The sequence below is a fragment of the Sceloporus undulatus genome, chromosome 4, assembly GCF_019175285.1.
Source record: "Sceloporus undulatus isolate JIND9_A2432 ecotype Alabama chromosome 4, SceUnd_v1.1, whole genome shotgun sequence".
NCBI classification, from domain to species: domain Eukaryota; kingdom Metazoa; phylum Chordata; class Lepidosauria; order Squamata; family Phrynosomatidae; genus Sceloporus; species Sceloporus undulatus.
Genome location: NC_056525.1, coordinates 105,130,154 through 105,138,877, shown reverse-complemented (window position 1 = coordinate 105,138,877; position 8,724 = coordinate 105,130,154). Strand labels below are relative to the sequence as shown.

Here is an 8,724-nt window from a genome sequence, read left to right as displayed (position 1 = left end):
ATTAAGCTTTGCCTCGCCTTCCCAAACCAGGCCCTGCATTGTCCTCCGCTTTGTAGGCCCTGAATGCTCGCTTCCTCCCCTGTTTAACGCCTTTTGCAGCATCTGAAAGGAGTCCACACTGGAGAAATAATCGGGGTTTTAAGTGTCATGGCTCCATGCTGTGGAATTCTGGGAGTTGTAGTTCGGTTCCAGGAACCCCCGCCAATAACAAAATCCGTGGATGCTCCAGTCCCTTTAAATACACTGGCAGAGCAAAATGGTGTCCCTTGTGTAAAATGGGGAAACCAGGGTTCGATACTTGGAATTTGTACTTTCTTAAAACTATTTTCAATCCATGGACGCTTGAATTGTGTATTAAAAATCTTGGATATGGAGGGCCAGCTGTACATATGTAGTGATAGGATCATAGAGTTGGAAGAGACCCCAAGGGCCCTGATCCAGTCCCACCCCTTTATTCTGCCATGCAGGAACTCCCAATCAAAGCACCACCCAGCCTCTGCTTAAAGACCCCCAATGAAGGAGACTCCAATACACTCCGAGATGTCATTATACTGCATTACATATCCACAGATTCAAGCATCCACGCCTTGACATAGCAATACAGTATGCATCCCAAACAGCAAACCTTTATTTTGCTATTTTGTGTAAGGGACACCATTTCACTCTGCCGTTGTATTTAATGGGACTTCAACACCCACAGATTTTGGTTCTCCTGGAGTCAAGCTCAGCAAATACCAAGGGCCCATGGTACATATGTGTTGTTGTGTGCCTACAAGTAGTTTCTGGCATGTGGTGACTTTACCACAGTGTTTACTTGACAAGGTTTTTTAGGCAAGGTCTGCTATTGCCTTCCTCTGACGTTGAGAGAGTGTGCTATATACATATCCTTATAAGCTGTATAAACCATATGAGTACACACACATATGCACCCGTACATACATACATACACCTATATACACACACTTGTTGCCCTTTCCTTACTTATTTACTGGTACAGTAAGAGAAAAACTAATACGTTGGTGAGCAAACATTAACCAGGGCATTGTGATGCAACTGTCGCTCCCAGGAATTCATAATTATGTTTTCAGTTTATGTTTGCATGGGTCAACTAACGTTTGGCATTCCTTACTTTCTCTTAGATGAATGTTTCAAGATGTGAAAAACAAGTGGAACAGGAGAATGTTGCTGCTATAGGATAGGTAAGAAGAGTTCAAGGGTTTGCTTGTTTTACAAACAGTATGGAAGAGATGCTTTCAACGTCAAACTTAACAGAGCAAGATACTCTTGAGTGTGTGTTAGTGTTGTGTATATTTTATTATTTCCACAAAACAAGACAATCTTCTTGTGGGGAAGCAATGTAAGGAAAGTTAAGAGCGACAGAGTTTTTATATCAGCAGAGGTGATATTAGTGGCTCAACAGAGACCTGGGAGATCTGATTTATTTTCCCTTACAATTGAGGGAGGTGATAAACTAATCATAGCTGTTACTTTCCCATATGTGTGTGTATTAAGGCACAGATGGGAAGCATGGAGGGAAAGAGTGTGAGTCTGCATCATGGTTTTGGCCAATTCTCTGACATTTGATTCTTGTGGAAAGCAAAAATAAAGGGAATGCATAGCCTCTTTTTCAGTAAAATATTTATTCTAAGGGCCCAAACAGACAGACCAAAATAAAGCTCCTTCAGGTCACTTTGGAGGTATGCTGTTCAAATGATGCATGCATCCTAAGAGGCCAGAAGCCACACCAAAGCCATATTCCAGTCTTAAGGACTGGGATGCAGATTTGGAGCAGCTTCTGGCCTCTTAAGATGCGTGTGTCATTTAAACAGCATACCTCCAAAGTGACCTGAAGGAGCTTTATTTTGCTCTGTCTGTTCAGGCCCTAACTTAGGTAGATTGTTTGACTCCTAGCATAAGTAATTAAGCCAGTGGTACTCAAACTTTTAAATGTTGGGACTTAATCCCATGCAGACGCGTCCGTAACCGTCCCCCCCCCCCACCCCCCCGGATAGTAATATGAATAAAATTATTTGGTTTATTTAGTGGTTGTATTTCATTCTCAATGCTGTATATGCATTCACATTTTAACATTTTAACAAGGGAATAATACCAATCAAATTAGAACATTGTTTATAAAGTAAATCAATAGTTCTGCTTTAAACGTGTAATTTTACACATAACAAAGTTTGGGAAGACGAGAGATCAGAGCTTCCAATTCTCATTCTCCCCTTGAGCAACCTGCGCATGCCCCTGGAGGTCCTGCCCCACTGTTTGAGAACTCCTGGATTAAACCATTCTTTGTAATGGAAGTTGCCCCCACATCTTAACAGTGCGAAACTTAGTGTAGCATATGTTAGACACTGACTTAACTAACTGGGTCTCTTTTGATGATGCAAACACCCAAAACATAATAACTTTAAAATATGTTGAATTCAGTAGGGCAAATACAAAGTTGAGGGTAACCATCGAATCAGAATTGTAGAGTTGGACAAGACCTCAAGGGCCATCAAGTCTAGCTCCCTGCCATGCAGGAACACAGAATCAAAACAACCTCAACAGATGGTCATCCAGCCTCTCTTTAAAAACATCCAAAGAAAAAGGCTTCATCACACTCCAAGGGAATGTGTTCCACTGTTGAACAGCTCTTGCTGTCAGGAAGTTCTTCCTAATGTTGAGGTGGAGTGTCTTCTGTAATTTGAATCCACTGTCCTGGTTTCTGGAGCAGCAGAAAAACAATCTTGCTCCAGCCTCAGTGATTGCTAATGCTTATTGTTTTTTCTGTTTTAGTGAAGCATCCAAGAAAATTGCTTAAGATATGATACTGTCACCCCTTCATATCCACAGATTATTTATCCATGGATTCAAGCATCAATGGCTTGAAAATATTCCATATATATATATATACACACACACATATACAAATTCCAAAAAACAAAGATTGATTTTGCCATTTCATTAATGTCCAGTATGTTTATTGGGACTTGAACGTCCATTGATTTTGGTATCCGGGCTGTGTGTGTGTGTGTGTCCTGGAACCAAACCTCAGCAGATACCAAGAGCCCACTATATTTTGTCAATTTTGTCTTTTGTTAGTGGTTTTAAATTTTGTCTAGTGATATTTACAAGAACAGTACTAACACATTACTGACATACCTAAGAAATCAGTGGGAATTCCTGAGAATTCAATTTAATAATTCCACTTAGAATAGGTTTTTACTACATAAATTTTCTGCATACTGTTTGACTAGCTTTGTTCAGTATTTGCCATTGCCAAAGTTGGAATAAATGATGGCACCAGAAGGCAGTCTTCTTATTCACATGCTGCAATGCTGTATCTCTGTTTCATATTGACTAGTAGCTATCCAAACATCTTGCTATGTCCCATCATTTCTCCTCCATCTGTAGAAAAGAAAGAATGACTATGAAGTGCCATGCTTGGCATTCTCCAAATTGCTAGAAGGTAGAAAGGAAAAAAAAATTATAGCTCTAAAATGCACAACAGGGCATATTTCTTCTTGCAAGCAACCAGACACCAAAAGCTTAGACTAGAAGGATGCAGGGGTAGCTGTTAGCTTTGAAAACAGAATACAAAAAAAAAAACAAACAGCTTCATTTATATACCGCTTCATACTGAACTAACAGTGTCTAAGCGGTTTACAACTGTAAGCTAATTGCCCCCAACAATCTGGGTCCTCATTTTAGCGACCTCCTCAGAAGGATGCAAGCCTGAGTCGAGCTTGAGCCCTTTTGCTGGTATTGAACTCGCAACATTATGGTTTTGAGTGAGTGACTACAGTACAGGCATTTAACCACTGCGCCCCCAGGGCTCCTTCTAGCGGTACTAGAATAGAGTAGTGTCCTGTTTTAGTCCAGAATTCTCTTCTCACAGTTGCCCCAACAGATATATATGGGAAGCCCACTGTGAAGACATAATTACAGTATCCCACTCCTGCTCAAATCTGCAGCATATTGTTTTTTTTTTGGGGGGGGGTTCTTTCCGTTTCTCTGATGAAATCATGTACTTCAAAGGTTAAGTTTTTAGTTTTAAGGGCTGGAAGAAGATGTGAACCCTGATACAAGACTCTAGAATCTGGCCATTTCTCACACAATGGTGTCTTCTGGAGTTGAAGCTCAGGCCTCTTCCTCACTTCTAGGAAGAGAAAAAGCCCATGAAGTCATTTTCAGGCCTTGAAGAGCCAGTAACTCTTCAGATCTAAAAGGGAGAATGTGAACTGTGCTGATTATCTTGTCGGCTGTTTGTAATAGTGCAGTAGGTCAAAGGGAGTAATAGTATCGCTGACAGATCGGTAAATCCTTTATGGCCATGTCTACACAGCCTAAAGAATACATCATCCTGGCAGTCAGCCCAGACGAAGCAGAGCCCAGTCCACAATTCTGGGGCAGACCATCCTCTAATGATGTACAGCCAGTTCAGCACTGAACCCGCATTATGCCACCCTTAAAACCTTTAAAAACTCATATTTTTTCCAGATCTTCTCAGAAAAACCTAGAGCCCTCTGGAGCAACACTGGGTGGCTGTTTACACAGTCTCCTGCTGTGCCACCCACTGGCGGTGACTGTGCTGGTCGCTTCCTCTGAGGTCAGAATGTGGAGGCCAGTCATATGATTGACATGGGTGCCTTGATTTTGGCTTCAGAGGGGACAATTTGTGGTGGCAGTGGTGGACAGCGCAGTGGGGTATGCATGTGAACAGCTGCCTGGCATCACTCCATAATGCCCAGATAAGAGGGGATACTCCTCCTTTCTCCAGGAGTTTTCTGTCCTGTGTAGACATGGACTATGCCATCAGAGCAGCTCAGCTGTTGATCAGAAGTGCAATTGCAGTTTTTCAGTTGCATATGAATGTCAACTGGCTCTCCTTACAGCATGCCCTGCATTTCCTGAAAAACAGCCTGAAGGCCAGAGATACTCTATAGCCGTGTAAGCTGCCTTATGTGGGGTGCACATTCCCCTCTCCCAGTTTGTCACTGTTGTGCCAACATTGAATACTGGTGTTTCTTTCATAGACATACTCTAGGGACCAGCAGCTAATGACTTAGGAACAAGCACTGGTCAAGGTACCACCACTTGACAGTACTCTTGCTGGAATGGAAAAAAGCAACCTGCCCCCATTCACTTATGCAGATTTGTGTCTTGTGCATAACTGCTGCTTTAGCTCTCTCCCAGAGGCTTTGAAGTGTAATGCTGTCCCAGCACTCAACTAGCTCATCTGAAAGCTTACTAATCAAGCTTGGTTTTAAAACATCTGGCTGTTTAAAATGTAGTACATATATGATTGAAGAAAATCTCATTGTCCATGACAAACTGCCTTAGGATAACTTTCTAGGAAGTATCAGGCTTTATATCCTAAGCCCAGAAAAGTGAAGGCTACAGAATATATCTCCAAACTTCCTGTAATTTTGTCTCAGCATTTGAGTTGTCTCAAGTGCTAAGTTTCCTCCAGGTTGGAGGCAGCAGGGAAGCTTCTTGTTTTCTGTCACCCACTTGCTCCTAATAGATGGTAAATAAATGTGCAGAATCTCAGTTTTTCAGATGACTGGTTTGCAGAAGGAAATTAATTCTCTGTCCTACTTTCCTTTCTGTTAAATTTGTGGTGTCAGCCATATTGACCATAGTATTTCTAGTGCTTATCTAAAATGATCTAGATCTTTGATAATTTCAGTTTATGGTAGTATGCTTGAATCAAAATGTTAGTTTTGTACTCTTGCAGCCAGTACTAGTGATGAAAACAGAAACATTCTTTTTGTTTTGGAATGCACCCTTTAAACTACAAGGCAGCTGAGGGACATCTCATGTTGGTGCTGATTTGACAACTATTAAAAATGACAATGGTGTCTTTATTCACTTCAGAAAGCGTGACTCCTCATTGCTGATTTCTGAAATGCAGAGTTCACATGTTGAGTTCTTAAATTACAGGAAAACTTCAGCTGTAGCCTATCATCGCTAGAGGCACTTTGTAGAATCTAGTACATTGAGATCCATATTTTTACTTCTCAAACAGCCAGATCACATGTTGACCTCTTGATGAGAAAGTGTGAATAATCAAGTACTCCCCTAACCGGGATCCTGCTTGCTGGCCCAACTATGCTGGTGGTGCAACAGCAGATGAAAAGGTGCTGGGGATGGTGCAATGATGGGATAGGAGTTGATAGCAATTGCTGTTGAGAGGTAAAGTAGGGCAGTCAGAGTTGGCGGGGCAGCACCGTGTTATAGTAAGAATGGCTTTGATTTCTGTCCCTGCCACCGTGTCCCAGTAAAAATATGATTTATGGCAGTGGTGCTGAAACTTTTTACCCTTGGGACCTCCCTTTACTACATGCAGACATCACCCTGCCCACTCGACATAGTATATGAATAAAAATATTTTGTTTATTAAGTGTGTGTATTTCCAGTCTCATATTCATGTATATTCACAGTTTTAACATTTCATAAGGAAATAGCATTGTTCAAATTAAAACAGTTTAATTTAAGTAAATTCAATATTTGTCTCAGTGCATGTGTAAATTTTACACACAAAAAAGTTTGAGAGGAGGAATCACAGCCTCCAAGTCTTGTGCCCCCCCCCCCCAGCAACTCTTCCCTCCACCCTGGGTCCCGCCCCATCATTTGGGAACCACTGATTTACATTGAGGTAAGTAACTCCACCATACATCACTAACAGGATTCTAGCCACTCATTGCTGGAATGAACGGAGAGTTCCTTTTGGTTGTTGGTCAGTATAATTAGTAGTGAGATCCATGTCCATCATCTTGCTATGTGCAGATAGCAGTTCTCCCAGCATGAAACTATAATATCACTGGACACCTGTAAATGAAAAATACCTGAGTTGACATTTTTTCCAAGTTTGTGTCATATTGCCTTTTCCATTAAAAGAAATTACTCATGTGAATGGATAGAGAACTTGTGAACTGATTGTTTAAGAATCTGGACTCCAAAGATCTGTTACCACAGAGAAATGTTGGACCTTGCAGTTGCTTGCAATATATCTTAACAGTTTCATAAAAAGAAAATACAGTAGGACTCACATTAATGATAACTGTTAAACTGAATGTAACCCTAACTTGTTAATCTGAAACAATAACTGAAGGTCCCAAATGTCTTGCAGTAATGTTTGTGGAGATGGAGTGGGAATACCAGAGCCCAGAGTAGTAGCAATTCTTTCTGCTTATGATAAACAGTGGTTTACCTTGACATTGGAACATGGTTTCTGGATAGTATTTATTTGCTGGATAAACATCTAGTTTTTGATTTTTAAGTCTTATTTCATGGCCTTTGACCCAGATGGTCAGAGCTGGGGAAATAAGAAATCTTCTTTTGTATGAATAATTTGACCCAGTTTTAAGACCTTTAACTTTAAGCAAACAACTTGTTGAGTAGGCAGGCAGCCAGGCTCTTCTATTTTCAAGTATCTGCTGTTCAGTTAATGTAAGGAGGCCAGAATTCAAATCTCAGCTCAGCCATGTAAACCCACTAGGTGACCCTGGACAACTCACACTCCCTCATCCTCCAAGGAAGGCAATGACAAGCACTCTCTGAAGAATCCTGCCAAGAAAACCCCATGATAGGTTTGCCTTAGGATCACCATAAGTTGGAAACGACTTGAAGGCACACAACAACAATTTAATGTTACAATTAATGTAATGTAAAGAGGACTCCTGTTTTGTTTTTCATGGGGTGGACAACTAAAGGCAAGAGTCAGACTGAAAGAACATCATTAGCTATAATTCCTGTAGACTATTATGTGATTATTTATTTATTTAATTTCGCCAAGGCCATACTTACAGATAATGTCACCACACTTTAGGTGGCACCAAGCACTGTGCATCGATCTGATACCTTATGCCATACTGTGTGAATGTAGCTTTGTGGCAAAAATAGGCCACACTGTTAAAAAATTGGCTCTATGCATCTGTGGAAGAAAATGTCACCTTCTTTGCTTGATGTATTCTGCAGTGTAGTTTGATCCAGACCTATGCTAGGTGTTCCTTTAAACTTTGATAATAGGCCAGAGAAAGTTTTAGGAATAAGTTTTATGTGTTTCTTCATGGCCCTAGTTCTCTTCACTGCTGCTCCAAAACATTTAGCTTCACAGAAGTAGCAAGATACATTGCTTTCCTTAGAGGTTGTGAGGTTGTGAAGCGATATTTTTTCTGTTCTGATAATTCCAGTATCATCTCTTTTCCTAAGCATGAGATCTGATCCAAAAGAAATACCAAATATAAAAACTTTAAAACAGCCTTAAATGTTCAGACCAAGGGTTGATTTTATCCAGCAATGGCCAACGATACCTGTGAGAAGTCCACAAATATGACATGGGTTCGATAGCACCCTACTGTTTGTGTTCCCCAGCAAGTGATATTAGATGTATACTACTTCTGGTACTGATCAGTAATCGCTGATAGCTTTATTCTCTGTGAATTTGTTTAATTTAAACCCATTCAAATTGGAAGCCTTCACAGCATCTTGTAGAACTTGTTTTTGTTTTTTACTGTGTGTGTGCATGTACATGCGTGCACATGTCTTCAAGTCATTTCTGATTTACGGTGACCCTAAGGCCATAGGTTTTCTTGGCAAGATATGTTGGGGTTGGGGGTGTTGCCTTTGCTTTCCCCTGAGGCTTCCATGACTGAACAGGAATTTGAACCCTGATCTCCAGAGTCAGAGCTAAGTGCTCCACCATGCTGGCTCTTTCATTATGTGATG

General features: G+C 40.9%; 1 protein-coding gene across 8 annotated transcripts in view; it reads left to right on the top strand.

Annotated features, from left to right (window-relative positions):
- Nucleotides 1-8,724, top strand: part of ZNF644 (zinc finger protein 644) — a 61,829-nt gene that overhangs the window by 670 nt on the left and 52,435 nt on the right. For all 8 annotated transcript variants that reach the window (XM_042461787.1, XM_042461786.1, XM_042461788.1 and 5 more), the window contains exon 2: nt 1,140-1,199. The gene's annotated coding sequence lies outside the window, so the exon portion shown is untranslated. The remainder of the gene's footprint in view (nt 1-1,139; nt 1,200-8,724) is intronic.